The sequence below is a fragment of the Pelobates fuscus genome, chromosome 2 (genome assembly GCF_036172605.1).
Source record: "Pelobates fuscus isolate aPelFus1 chromosome 2, aPelFus1.pri, whole genome shotgun sequence".
Classification (NCBI taxonomy): domain Eukaryota; kingdom Metazoa; phylum Chordata; class Amphibia; order Anura; family Pelobatidae; genus Pelobates; species Pelobates fuscus.
This window is the reverse complement of record NC_086318.1, coordinates 200,347,953-200,364,085: the sequence shown is the minus strand read 5'-3', so window position 1 is coordinate 200,364,085 and position 16,133 is coordinate 200,347,953.

The following is a 16,133-nucleotide window of genomic DNA, read 5'->3' as shown; positions in this document are numbered from 1 at the left end:
AATCCATAATAGTGCCATATTTGTGAAACATGTGGTCAAAAAGGGATGTACAAAAAACGGACAGTGAAAACGCCTGACGCGCATTTCAGTGCTCTTACTACCACCTTCGTCAGAGGCAAATGTGAAGCTGCTCGTCGAGAGCTTAAAATACCCTATTCAAGGGGGCGTGGCCGGACCGTGCATGGGAGCAGACGTGTAGGACCTGAGCTCCGTGCCCTCGGCCTAATCAATAAGCAAAAACAGCCCACTAAGTGCCCCTAAAATGGTTCGGACAAAGAAGCCCTTGCATCTGGGAGCACCCTCCACCAGCTCCCCGCGGAAATGCAGCGGTACCTTGGACGACTATGTGTCCACACCGGCGGAACTCCGTGGCGCTGGGCCGGCAGCCAAGATGGCGCCGGCTTCCCCTGGAGCCGAAAGCGCAGGAGTCTCTTCCGAGGAAGGAGACCAAAGTGAGGCACTGAATTTAATCCGCCAAGAACTCACCCAGATCTCGTCCAGAATGCTCACGAAGGCGGACTCCACCGGCATGCTGAAGGAGTTCCGGGCAGCTGTACGCAAGGAAATTGCCGCGCTACGCACAGGTCTATCGGCAGTGGAGGTGAGAGTGGATGCCCTGGAGACAGAGGCGCAGGCGAGGCGGTCACAACACAGGGCTGCTGAGGTTGCCACCACCAGACAGGGGAACCTCCTTTTGACCCTGAGAAGGCAGGTGGAGGACCTGGAGAATCGCAGCCGCCGCCAGAATATCCGAATACGCGGCCTACCGGAGCCGGGCTCAGTCCCGCTGCCCGACACGGCCATGGCCCTCTTCAGACAAATATTAGGCCGCAGCTGCCCAGAAGATATACAGTTCAATCGGATCCACAGAGCCCTGGGCCCCCCGAGGCACGACGGGAAGCCCAGAGATGTGCTTTGCTGCCTGCACGCCTATAGCCTGAAGGAAGCACTGATGGTCGCCACCAGAGGCACAGATAGCATTATGTTCCAGGGCTGTGGCGCTGTTCCAGGACCTCTCGAGCCTGACACTAGATGCCTGGAGAGCATTGCGGCCCATAACAGCAGCCCTACGGGAGAAAAATGTGCTACCGCTGGGGATTCCTATTCAGCCTGCAGATACGACATGACAATACCTGGCTCCATATTCGATGGCCGTATGACGTGGCCCCGACATTAAGATCTCTACACATCCCCTAGATACGCACCTGTAACTGGTTGCTTGAGACGCCGCTGGCGCCCACCCGGAGACGAGACATCCAGAGCCCACAACCGGATTCACAGAGGGAAAGGGAGCCCCCCGCTAGGATGCTAGACGGGCCAGCGGGCTCTGAAGAGTAATTCCCTGCCGGTGACACGACACAGACTTCCAACGAGGTACTGGGGTAGGGCATCGCGGCTGGCCATAGCGGGTTACAGAGTCTAGGTTGGGTGGCAGGGTTGAACCTCGGAGGCGGACCCTCTATGCCTGATTTCTCTCCCCCCCCAGCTGCAAACCGGACTTGTGACGCTACCACCGAAAGGGGCCGGTTTCCCCCCCCTTCCCTCCCCCCCCCCACCCGCTGCTTCCTGGTGATTTTTTCAGCTTAGCGGTAGCTCCCTCATCTGGGGTTTAGGTGAGAGATGGGTTCCCGGGGAACTCGGACCTGGGGGAGCACAGCGGAACTGGTGGACCGGCCAGACAGGTTATTGTGATGGGTTGAGGGGGATCCAAGGGGACTGGGGGCTGTGGCCCGCGGTGGGCGACGCTGCCGAGAGACAGGCCGGAGGAGACGACTTGGTGTGATAGCGGTCTCCCCCTGCTTTGCAACACCCCAACCGAACCTGCACATGTAAATAGTCCCTAGTTTTGGTCATGTTAAGCCGGCCGAGGGCCGGGCATGGTAGTCGAACACGAACCAGTTACCTATACACACTTATACAGTGAGACACGAATCCCTCTATACGGGTACCGCGTATGGCCCCTTGGACAGACTGAGGGTTATAGACGGGAGGACCGCGGGTGACCGAGTCAACTAAAGGTTTTGGGGACTCATACCTGACGGATGCCTCCCATACAGTCACGTCCTACTTTTCCCCCCCGTAGAGGTTGACCTTCCAGGCTTTGACCTCCCCTCCCTTCCTGACGGACTTTCCCTCCCTCGACGGTTCCCCCCTAGACAGAACCCCTCTCTTCCCCCCTTTCTTTCAGACCCTCCCCTCCCTCCCCTGTCGGATATGGCGGGGTTACAGGTGTGGGGTTCTGCCCGGCGCCCTTGCGCCTTTGGATCAACAATGTGAGGGGTCTGAAAGCCCCGGAACGGAGGTCACACCTGCTCCGGTCCTTGTGGGCGGCTCGGGCCTCCATAGCATTCCTTCAGGAGAAACACTTCAGGGGTGCTGCGCCCCCCCCCCCCTTAAAAACTCGAGGTTCCCTACTGGATATTTCGCGAACCACCAGGGGGCGAAGAAAGCAGGGGTCGCGATAATATTTGCACATCATGTGCCATTCTGCTGCCTGGAGTCAAAAGCGGACCCGAATGGGCGCTATTTATTCCTTAAAGGCACGATCGCCGATAGAAAATACGCGTTAGCGTCGATAAACGCCCCAAACACTGGCCAGCACCGATTTCTCTCCAAGACCCTTAGACTGCTGGACCAGTTCCGGGAGGGGCTCCTCATAGTTGCAGGGGACACCAATGTCCCTTTGGACCCACGTCTGGACACCTCCAGAGGTCACAGCTCTCACGCTGACCTGTGTATTCGGGTAGTAGGAAAGGCACTGCGTTACACGGGTTTGGCCGACACTTGGAGAGTCCTCCACCCTGAAGACAAGGACTTCTCGTTCTACTCGCAGGAACATCACGTCCACAGCCACGTCCATGTACTTCACAGTTAGAACAGAGACACAGGGCGGATCCGACGGAGGACAATTTCCGCCCCCTGCTAGAGGCGAGAAGAGACCTGCGGGCCCTCCTATCCCGGAACTTATCGCATACGCTTCGTAAATCCCGTAGATGCTTTTATGAGAACTCTAACAAATGTGGGCGTCTGCTGGCCCGTATGCTCCACAAGAAAAGGAGACTGTCACGCATTAGTCTACTGCAAAGGGTGAACGCGCCCCCCGAACGGAGACCAGATGCTATCATGGCGGACTTCAGGGAGTTCTACGCCAAGCTTTACAACCTGCCGAAAGACGATAGGGCGGAGGCAATTCAACAACGACAGGCCGACATCCGGGTATACCTGGAGCAACATCTCACCCGGAAGCTCACGCAAGCCCAGGCCGATGACCTGGACTCCCCCATCACCCTAGAGGAGCTCAAGAGTGCTCAAGCTCCTACTGGAGCTGTTGGCGAGCCTCAATTTCGTCCTGGAGGGTGGGAGGTTTCCGGAAGATACACTCATGGCGACGGTTGCAGTAGTGCTGAAAGAGGGAAATGATCCCACATCATTCGGCTATAGGCCCATCTCCCTACTCATGCGGATCTCAAGCTTTTCACAAAGATCCTGGTGTTGGGGGGAGTGGAGCCGGATCTGGTGCATTCAGATCAGACCGTGTTCATCCCCGGGTGAGAGGCGAAGGATAATACGATTCGGGCCCTCAACCTCATCGATACCGTCAAAGCTGCTGCCCGTGGGGGCCTCCTGCTCTCCACGGATGCCGAGAAGGCTTTTGACTGGCAGTTCATGGGTGAGACCCTACAGGCAATGGGCTTTGGCCCCAACATCCGAACCTGGATAGAAGCCCTATATACGGCCCCGAAGGCCCGCCTGAGGATAAATGGTGCACTGTTCCCAGCCTTCTCGATCTGCAATGGTACGCGACAGGGGTGTCCCCTGTCCCCTCTCCTGTTTGCCCTCCCGCTAGAGCCTTTCCTGGCGGCGGTCAGACGGGATGGGGGTATTACAGGGATAGCGGTCGCAGGGGAAGAACATAAGGTAGCCGCCTATGCAGATGACCTGCTATTTTTTGTCGGAAACCCGACAGTGACACTGCCCAACCTGCTTCGGGCTTTCTGAACATACGGCGCACTCTCCAACCTGTGACTGAACACGGATAAGTCCGAGGCGCTGCCCTTGGAGCTGGCCTGATGGCCCAACTGAAGGCCAACTTCCCTTTTCGGTGGTGCATGCAGCGCATTAAATACCTTGGCATCTGGCTGACGAGGGATCTGACCAGGCTGTTCTCTGAAAACTTTCTTCCCCTCCTGAGGACATTAACCGCGGACATGAAGAGATGGGGTGGGACTTGTGTATCCTGGTTCGGGAGGATAAACGCGGTAAAGATGAACCTCTTGCCGCGGCTCCTGTACCTATTCCAGACAATTCCCATCCACCTCCCCAAGACCTACTTCAGCGCCGTGTCTACAGCTATAAGTCAATGCATATGGGCAGCAGGCAGCCAGACTCCGGCATGCACAGTTGATCAGACCAGAAAAAAAAGGTGGAGTGGTACTCAAGCCTACTACCAAGCAGCGCACCTCCTGCGGGTGGTGGACTGGCACGTGCCCGACACCGACAAGCAATGGGTCAGACTAGAACGTGCTGTGGCCAAGGAGCGCTTGCCTTGGATTACGTGGCAACTGAAACACACACAGATGAATGAAATCCGGTCGCACCCGCTCATAGGGGCTACCCTCTAGGTTTGGTCCAATATACGCTACAAACTCGACCTCACTACTAACCCGACCCCACTGTCACCAGTGATCTATAACCCTGAGATTGCGGGGGGACTGGCACCCAGGGACGTACCTGGCTTGGGGAATCCGAGCAAACCATACCTTGGGGACTGGTGCACTGGAACACAGCTGAAACCCCTTGAAACATTAACCTCCATAGCACCCCTTACGGGTCTGGCCCGCTTCCGATATCATCAAATCCGGCACTATTACCAATCTTTTCCAGGTAAGCAGCTGGTTCACAGGGAGAAGATCAGCTTTGAGACCCTCTGTTTGGAGGGACGACACCTTTCGCACGAATCTCCACGCTGTACGCCATGATATTGACGGCTGCCAGACACCCCCCGGCGACATACCAATCTAAATGGGAACAGGCCATGGGGGTAGTCCTCTCGGACCCTGAGTGGAAGAAGATACACGTCCTCACGCATCAGTGTACGACTAGTGCAAAGCTCCAGGAGATGAACTATAAGCTTATGACAGGATGGTATAGGACACCCCACCGGCTTTTCCGGATGGGCCTGCTGACAACGGCCAGATGCTGGAGATGCGGGGTGGATGACGGCACAGACCTGCACATCTGGTGGTCATGCCCGCCTATAGAGGCCTTCTGGCAACAAGTACACGAGAGACTGCAGGAGATCCTAGACTCAGACATACCGTTGCAACCCCTGCCGATGCTCCTCCACCATACCACGATGCCACTTGGTGCGTACAAGAGATCACTCACGCGCCACTTCCTGAACACTGCCAAGAGTCTGATCCCTGCCCGCTGGAAGTCTACGGCAGTACCGACAATAGCAAGCTGGATGGAAACAGTGGAAGAGATCTACAGCATGGAGAGCCTCACGGCAGAATTGAGGGGGACAGGAGAAAAATGCACCCAACTCTGGGCTCCCTGGATCGAATACATAGCCCATAGGCTGGCAGGACAGCGGGAGACCAAATAGACGGGTGACCGAGGAAATGCGCGGTGCTGGGACATGGGTGGCTGTGGTGCAGGCGGGTTCCCCCCGCTCCCTCCCCGCAGTACCTCTCTCCCCCCCACCCCACCTCTTCTCTTCCTGCCCTCCCCCCGCTTACATGACGGATCTTCACCACCTCCGACCACTTGACGAGCTACAGGTATGCACAATCCATATAGAGCCAGGAACTCGAACACACATATCCAAACATAGACCGTTCACGACCGCGGGTCTACCCTAAGCTTAGGTCAATCACACGACCCAGACATACACCGAAGTTGGGCATCGGTTATCCAGACTAGCCCCCTTGCCCCGTCCCCTCTACGGAGGCCGCCCAAACCAGGTTATAAAAGTTCTAAGAGCGCAGTTGCGCCTGTTTGTTTAATACACGTACAGGGGCTGGAAGGGAGTCTTCAACCACACTGAGGTGAGTGGGGTTTGCAGCCTGGGATATATATACCCTGGAACCCGGGAGCTTATAGGCTTTCAAGGCTTTGACTCCAAGCATCCGGGGCCTTAATGTCATCTATTGCTGTCGATAGCTAGCATTCCACCTGGATAGTATGCCTGACCCGCACAGCCCACTGTTTCTACTTCGCCCATGTTTTGTTTCCTTCAACTAAAAAGGAGGCTTGCCTACTCGCTTAGGGTCCCTGCATTTACAGCGCATGGAGGATCCCTTAGCATTCACTTCTCCTCATGTATTAAACACTACTGTTCATTCCGCAAAAGTTGTAACAGTACCAATGTATTGTCTTTTGTTTTTTCATTTAAACCTCAATAAAAACACAGAATGTAAAAAAATAATAAAAAATACCCTATTCAAACGATCTCTTACCCAATAGGAGTTCTCCACCTAATAGGGGGCGTGGCCAAACATTTCCCGCGCAGGAACAGCCTGGTAAACTCCATCGGAGGGAGTGGGACGGACATAACTTGTCAATTAGAATAGGCTCCTCCCACTTTCCTCCGTGAATGGAGAAACTGTATTTTGACATCTTACATGTCAGAATAGAGCTAAATGGACAATATATCAAGGATCCAAAAGGATCTTTAGATATGAAATCAATGAAGAATATCAGGTCACCATAGAATTAAATGGACAATACAGATGGATATATAACAAGGATCCAAAAGGATCTTAGGTGTGTTATGCAATAAAATTCATCTATTGGGGTTTGTATAGTGCAAACTATATATATAACATTGATACATGTCAACTCTTAAGTAAATATAAATATAAACATAAGTACATACAGTAAACCACAGATACTCAAATATTTAAATAAACTGATTAATAAATCGTGGCTATATGTCAATATTTTATACTTTACAAATTACCATAAAGCTTAATAGACTATACAAATTATGATATTGTCCAAATGCAAAGGCTTAGATATTGAATCAATGATTAGATGTCAGGTAGAGTCCCTATATATAATGTAGGAGGGTATTATGCTCTAAGTATTACAAATGAGCAGAATAATAAGAAAAGTATTGTAATAATAAAAATAATTAAAGGTAAGGAAAAACAACATAAATAAAAAAATAAAAAAGAGAATAATGTACATAGAATACTGTTTAGGACTACTAGTATGTAATAAATAGTTGAATCATGTAGTGTAGCAAGCATATTTTTAGTCAGAAATAAAGGGTGTGAATGAAAAACCCTCATTAAGGCCCATAGGGGAGAGGGTTTTTAATCTGTATATCCAGATACTCTCTCTTTGTAGAAGTTTTTTATCGAGATCGCCTCCCCTCGGGCCCAGTGTAACTTTTTCAATTCTGCAAAAGCGTATATTTTCTGCGGAGCCTCCATGATGGAGTTTTAGATGTTTTGAGATTGGAGTATCAATTAGTCTCCTAGGGTTAGCAGATGCAATATGTTCTCGGATCCTCTGTTTAAATGCACGGATCGTCTTACCCACGTACATTTTTTTGCATGAGCAGGTTAGTAGATAAACTAATCCTGTGGTCAGTGGCGGACTAAGGGGGGGTCGGAGGGGGCAGTCCGCCCTGGGTGCCACCTGGTAGGGGGGTGCCATGACCCTGGTCTGAGGACTAATGGGGGATGTGTGAGCTTTGCCCCATGGCAGCCGGGGTGTCACACAGCTCACACGGAGACCAGCAAGCTGGCCGTACGGGAGGAAGAAGGGGCGGAGCTATGGTAATTTAGGGGCGGAGCCTAACCATGAGCGGGGCTTAACAAAGCCCTTACAAGCTGCTGTAACTGCTGCACATTGAGGTGCAGCAAGAAGAAATCCCTACTCCTCCACCTAACAGGCTCCAGGGAAGGACTTCAGGGAATCCACTCCTCCAGCCCACACTGTCTGTAAGTAAGAGTGTGTGTCTGTGTGTGTGACTGTCTGCCTGACCCTGTAACTGTGTATGTGTGTGTAACTGTCTGCCTGTAACTGTGTGTCTGTGTGTGTCTGTAACTGTCTGCCTGTAACTGTGTGTGTGTCTGTGTGTGTGTGTGTGTCTGTAACTGTCTGCCTGTAACTGTGTGTGTGTCTGTGTGTGTGACTGTCTGCCTGTAACTATGTGTGTGTGAATGTCTGTCTGTAACTGTGTGTGTGACTGTCTGCCTGTAATAGTGTGTGTGTGTGTGTGTAACGGTCTACCTGTAACTGTGTGTGTGTGTGTAACTGTCTACCTGTAACTGTGTGTGTGTGTATGTAACGGTCTGCCTGTAACTGTGTGTGTGTGTGCGCGTAACTGTGTGTGTGTGTGTGTGTGGCTGTAACTATGTGTATGACTGTCTGCCTGTGACTGTATATGTGACTGTCTGCCTGTAACAGTGTCCGTGACTGTGTGTAACTGCTTGTAACTGACTGTGTGTGTGTGTTTGTAACTCTCTACCTCTCTACCTGTAACTGTGTGTATGACTGCCTGTGATTATATGTGTGACTGTCTGCATGTGACTGTGTGCGTGTGACTGTCTGCTTTTACCTGTGTGTGACTGTCTGCCTGTAACTGTGTGTGAGGGAGTGCAGGGATTTTGTAGAAGGGGGCAGGGGTTTGAAAAAGTTTACAAATGTAAACAAAAAAACCCATTTTAAAAATTTAGTAGGTGTTTTTTTTTTTGGGGGGGGGAGGGTTGGAGAGGGGGGGATTGAAGAGGGGGGGTTGCCAAACCCAGGATCCGCCCCGGGTGCCACATGCTCTAGGTAAGCCCCTGCCTGTGGTTTGACAATTGAAGAACGTTTTAATGTTGAATTCATGTGTATTTGTAGAGTCCAAAATCTTCTTGGATGGACGTAATATGAATTGACATGATTTACATCTACCACATTGGTACGTTCCAAATACTGAAGATTTAAGCCATGTGGATTTAGTAGATGGGGAGCTTAAGTGGCTTGGTACGAGCATATCTTTGATGTTTCTTCCTCGTCTTGCTGTAACTGATGCATATGGGGTAATAACTTTCTGTACAATCATACTGACTAAAACATACATCAATGCATTTGGAGGGATTTCATTTACAATAATGGCGGTAATTGGTGTATGTTACAGTGAACTTTAAGTGAAACTTCTTTTTTTGTTTAATATATAATTATATTAGTAGATTAATAAAATAATATAATATAGAAGGATTTCTTTATATGGTCACGCACACACTAGCACACACACTCTCACTGGCGTACACACACAGTGTCACTTATACACATACACACACACTCTTACTGACAAACACAACGTAACTTACACATTCTCACTAACAAACACATGCACTATCACTGGCATACACAGTGTCACTTACACACTATCACTCACACACACACTCACTAACATTCACAGTTCACTTACACATTACTAGACACACTCTCTCACTGACATACACAATGTCACTTGCACACTCTCACTAACACACACACACACACACAATGTCACTTGCACACACTCACTAACACACACACACACACACTCACTTGTACACACTCACTAACACACAAAATGTCACTTGCACACACTCACTAACACACCGGCCCTGTGTGTACCTGGTTTCTGCCTTTCTGTTTATTCATCACTAACAAGGTCATTCACAAAAGTGAGAATTTAAAGTGAATTTAAAATTTAAGGTAAAAAATAAATAAATAAAATTATTCTCTAAGTTTAATTATCTTTATGCTTTCAATTTTACTTCTCTGGTGTTAAATTTCAAAATTCACTTTGAATTCTTTCTTTATTAAATAACCTTGTTAATACTGCAGTGCACATGCATGTTCCTAGCTGCGTTCAAAAGAAGAATGTTCGGTAATCAGGATTGTGATAACAATTACTGAAAATTCCTTGATTTTTGGAATTCTAACGTGAAAGCCCCAAGCAGTATAGTGTAATCCTACTAGTCTCAACAGGCCCTTTGCCTCTGGCTTTCTTTTAATGAGATGGAGAAATTCCAGGATTGTAAGTTACAGCAGAAAATGGACGAGAATAAAAGCACACTGCCTTGGTAAAAAAAAATTACCTTGCTCTCTATACCCTTGGACAAAAACATTATTATATGAGTTGTGCTTATTGAGACTGCTGCAGGCTTCTACTGTACCAGAATTAACAACAAAGCTCTGCCTGAACAATTATTCTACTCACATTATGACTTAAAGGGACACTATAGTCATCAGAAAAACTATAGGTTAATGTTGTTGTTCTTGTGTCTACTGTCTGTCCATGCAGGCTTTTTAATGTAAACGCTGCCTTTTCATAGAAGATACTTCTAGTGTCAGTACTCAGATGTCATAAAAAATCATAAAGCAGAATTAAAAAATTACCACCATGCACTTTCTCTGAAATTTTCTTAGCACAATGGTTGGGGGAAGGATGTTAAAATACCCCTTATACAGGGGCTGTGCCTGACTGCTAAGCCGGGAGGACGCAAAACAGAACTGCTTCTGCTCTTTCAGACAATAATTGCCACATACAAGCCACAAACAGCTCTTAAACGACCCAAAAGGGTCACCAATCGAGAGGTGAACTCGCAGGGCACACACTGACACCAAGTATGCTGCCATCCCTGCCGAAATTACCGGTGCAACGTTTGCGGCCTACAAGCTTGGTCGGCGTGGGGGAGACAGCCGCTCCCCGGCTGCTCCCAAAAGCAAAAACTTGGCGACGGAGCCCTCGTTCCCCCCCTCCCTATGGACCTGCAGCGGTTATCGCGGTCCCCCCCAAAAAACTACAGGCATCAAGCATCCTCAAGTGGTGCTAGCCAAACCCAAAATGGAGGCGGACGCCCCTTGGGGGCGACAGGGGTCGGCTGATCTAGCACTAGAACACACATTCAGAACTTGAATCTGTATAAGGGGGCGGCAGACTGGGAAACAAGCTGTTAAAGCATAGTTAATTTTCTGTTGACCAGTTTATATTATAAGTTATCCACCTGCTCTATCATATCAATTCAGGCCCTCAGTTTAGCACAATAGGATGGAGTGCCTCATCACTTCCTAGATGCCTAAAGCACTATAAGTATAGCACCTGGTTTAGCTATTAAGCATGTTACTAATCTACGTCAGTCATGTAAACGTATTTCTTGTAAACCAACACCTTGCTGTTGTTACTCACACTCACTAATCCCCTGACTTATTTAGCATTACTCTTAATTTTAAAAAAATGTGCAGTTTAAGCCTATTTCACAGTACTGTCATCTTTAAATTGTCTGTAACCGCTATTGTGGCATTGCAGACATGTTTGTACCTCCTTTTGCACAACAAAAAATAAAGAATTATATAAAAAAACAAAGCACCCCATATACAATACCCTGGCATGTCTACTTTATAAAAATATATACTTTCATGATGGTAACATTAACTGGGGGATGCAAAAATATACCAAACTGAATTCATCCGCACATAAAAAGGTGGTTAATGGCATTCACTGTCCTGACAGGAAAAGTTGTTCCAAGCAACATTACTGTCCTGACAGGAAAGGTTGTGCCGAGCAACATTTCTGTCCTGACAGGAAAAGGTGTGCCGAGCAGCAATCAAATCCACAGGAGGGCTTGTGCTGAGCAGCAAGCATGCAAATGAAAACCTGGTAATTGCCTTTGGGGTCAAAGGTCGGTTACAGCCAATCAGATCCACAAGAGGGGTATTTAGGCCCAGTTCTCCTCTTGCTCAGTGCCCTGTCGTGGTTTCATGCCTATGGTTATCTGAGAGTGCGTTCCTGATCTTTATTTTGACTTTGGCTTTGTTTTGACTTCCCTGATATCTGGTATCTTTGACTTTTGGCTTTCCCTCATCTTTGTGTCTGATTCTGTGTCCCTGACCTCGGCAAGTATTTTGACTATTCTTGGAGACGTTAAGTCCGGCCATTCTAAGGTCCGGTTATACATTATCCTTAGTCCTAGGTGTGACACAGTACTGCGTGCTGGATCCTGACACTATCATGGCCTTTTAGCCCCCAAACAACCCAGCAAACCTATGCATGGGTGGTATCACTGTACTCAGGAAATGTTGCTGAACACATATTGGGGTGTTGTTCAGCAGTGACACATAACAGGATCTGTTATTTAATGCCTAAAGTACAATGTGTGTGAAATAAACACACAGAAAATTACTAACCAAACGTTTGACAAAAGATGTTGGTAAATTCAGTGCATGAAAAGTGTTAAATTATCACCATTTTAATAACCCTGGGTTGTCTACTTTTCAAAATATATGGTTTGATGGGGATAAAATACATTAGCCGACTTCAAAAATGTCCCCAAATAGGACAGGGGCGCAAGTTGACTACATGTCAAAATTCCAAGTTGGAAAACGTATATGGGCACCTGCCAAATGTGGTCTTTTAGTCCCCAAACGACCCAACAAACTCATGCATGGGTGGTTGCTGGACACATATTAGTGTGTTTTCTGGCAGCAACACATGACAGGATCTGTGAATTTATACCGTAATTGCAATGTATGTGAAAAAAATCATACAAAGAAATTACCTATGCGAAGTTTGGGAAAGATTGGTGGTAAAATGGCTGTATAGAAAGTGTCAAAATATCCTAGATGAATACTCTGGGTTGTCTACTTAAAAAAAATATGTACATGTGGGGTATGATTCAGAGATTTGACAGATGACCGTGTTACAATGTAACTATTGATACATTTTAAAAATATATATTTTGAAACCGCAATGTCCTACTTGTACTTACAGCCCTATAACTTGCAGAAAAGCAAGTAAATACTAGATGTTTTTAAACTCAGGACAACATTTTGAATCGTTTTAGCATTTTTTTCATTAGCTTTTGTAGATGAGTAAAATATTTTTCAAGTAAAAGTAAAAAAAAACATTTTCCCCCTCCATTTTTTACCATATTTTATTATTTTTTAAGTAAATTATATGACATGATACAAATAAAGGTATGTAAAGAAAAAATATATATATATATAATTTGTATGGGAACAGTAAATGAGAGAGAGAGGAAAATAACCGCTAAACACAAAGTGTTTTAAAGTGTTAAAACAGCCCTGGTCCTTAACGTACAACATGGTCAAAATGGTCCGGTCCTTAAGGGGTTAATCAGTTTTGTTATATAGATTATGCATCTGCAGTCTCTCCATTCTCTGCAATCTAGGAATTGAATCACTCTTTGTTTGTGTCCCTTTACTATATTCCCATTATATTGATTGACACATATAGTGTCAACTGACCTGTTATTGGAGTTTACCCTTTAAATCTACATAATTTGGATCTGTGTGGTCAATAAACACCATTAAAGTGCAATAAGCTGTTGCTTTAATCAGACTTTTTTTTTTATCTATAATGATTTGTTATATTTATTATGCAGCAACATATTACATCATTATGTTCTAAATAGCTGGCAAACACAATATACAAGTAAATTATGTAAAATCTATGCAAAATAGCAAGTTATTTAAATAGTGCCTACTTTTTACCAATACTGTAATGTTACATTAATACGTTGCTTACTTTCTCCATTGCAGAAAACAAAAGGTATTTGTTTTCATTGCTACACAGGATCACTATTGTGTGCAATATTAGCACATCATTACAAATGTCAACCACTAGAGGGCACTTGTAAAAGACGTAGTAGCTACTCCGGACCTCCTTCTAATAATTACTTCAACACCCCTATAGATTATCTAGCACTATTTTTGGCTGTACTCACTATGCATGAATGTTTGTCCCTGGGAAATACAGCTAGGTGTTTAATGAGTGATTACATTTTTAATGTTATTTTTGTATAAAATACAAATTTTTATTTTTCCATCCATTGTAAATAATCACTTAGATTTAATAGTAAAACTAACCGTGTATACAGGGATATACAGCAGTGTGACATAGTGGTGTCAGTTTTGCACACAATCAGAAACAAGATTCATTTAACAAATTTAAGTGTTTAAGGTACTTTTTATTAGCATGTTCCTTATAAATTGGCATATAGTTAATATAGAAATGCAGTCCCGGGTAGGATGTCATGGACAATGTTAAAGGAACGCTATAGGATCAGGAACACAAACATGTAAACATGTTAACACCACCATCTAGCCCCCCTGGCCCTCCCTAAATATAGCAAAATCTTACCTTTACTCCAGTCGGCTGCTAGCTCTGCCTCTGAACGGCCTGCTTGGCTAACATCATCAGAAGTGTGGCTCAATACCAATCACAGTGCTTTCAGATAGGAAAGCATTAGATTGGCTAAGACTGTCAAGGAAGCAGATCAGGGGCAGAGCCAGCACAAGCCAAACACAGCCCTGGCCAATCAGCATCTCCTCGTAGAGATGCATTGAATTAATGCATCTCTATGAGGAAAGTTGTGTCTGCATGCAGAGGGTGGAGACACTGAATGGCAGTGCTGCACAGTTTGCAGCACTGGCCCAGGAAGCATCTATAGTAGCCAATTGAGAAATGGCCACTGGAGGTATTCCTAGGGTATAATGTAAAAAAAACAGTGTCTACTTCAAAAAGCCTGAAGGGACTGGTTCTAGTCACCAGAACAAACACAATAAGCTGCAGTTGTTCTGGTGACTATAGTGTCCTTTTAACCCCTTAAGGACCAAGCTTCTGGAATAAAAGGGAATCACGACATGTCACACATGTCATGTGTCTTTAAGGGGTTAAACCTTTTCCAAAGCTGCAACATGAAAGTTGGAATGTTTTTGACTGAGATTTGATATATTGTGGAATATGGTGAAGTCTGTTCCAGAGAATTTTAATTCTAATGTGTTCTAAAGCTTTAATGTCACCGTTTCATTTTTACAATTGCTGCGGTTATAAGACACTCTAGAAGGCTGCACCTTGCACAGATACTCAGTCTCTGCACCGTAGCATTTGTTTTCATGTATTGTTGTGGTGATGATTAGACTGACACTTTAAATTTGGCTAAACAAGTTAATCTAAGGTTGTTACAATACAAGGGAACTGTCAATTACCAAGGTTTTGATGTTGTATTTACTTAACAAATATGTATTAGGTGTGAAAAATAAAGTACCGGTAAATGTAGATTTCCACACGTTTTCCTGCAACCGATGGCCTCTGTTGCAGCTCCTTGTTGCTCATTATTATAAGCTCCGTCCTTGCCTGGGAGTCAGCAAAGAAAAAAACATAATAGAGAAGCTATGTTTGCTCTGGTTTTGCCATGTCTTAAAGGACCACTCTAGGCACCCAGACCACTTCAGCTTAATGAAGTGGTCTGGGTGCCAGGTCCTTCTAGGGTTAACCCATTTTTTCATAAACATAGCAGTTTCAGAGAAACTGCTATGTTTGTGAATGGGTTAAGCCTTCCCCTATTTCCTCTAGTGGCTGTCTCACTGACAGCCACTAGAGGCGCTTGTGTGATTCTCACTGTGAAAATCACAGTGAGAGCACGCAAGCATCCATTGGAAAGCATTATGAATGCTTTCCTATGTGACCGGCTGAATGCGCGCGCAGCTCTTGCAGCGCGTGCGCATTCAGCGGACGGGGAGGAGAAGAGAAGGATCGGAGGAGGAGAGCTCCCTGCCCACCGCTGGAAAAAGGTAAGTTTTAAACACTTTCCCCTATCCAGAGCCCGGCGGGAGGGGGTCCCTGAGGGTGGGGGCACCCTCAGGGCACTCTAGTGCCAGGAAAACGAGTTTTCCTGGCACTAGAGTGGTTTTAAAGGTTTTAGGTTATTTGTCAAATCTTTAATATAAATGTTAAGTGGCTTTGTCATCCCCCACTTCCTAAAAAAAAAAAAAAAAAAAGATAGATAGATAGATAGATATCACAAGACAAAATAAGGACTACTTTGAAATGTATTTTCCTTCATTTGACAAAAGGTGAAGCTACCACTGTCAAGCTCTATGAAGCCCCCTGCCATCTAGTGATGGATTAAGTGAAAAAGCCATTGTGTATGGAGGATCTCACATGCGCAAAAGTACGGCACTGGCGTTGAATCCTGGCAGACGATGCACCAGGAGGTGAAGAAGACAGCGGCGGTTGCATGGACACTTACAGGTAAATAAAACTACCTACCTCTGAAGTTCACAGCACTGGAAGCAGAGCAGTCAACATATGGGGTCTTTGCAAAATAAGCAAAGAC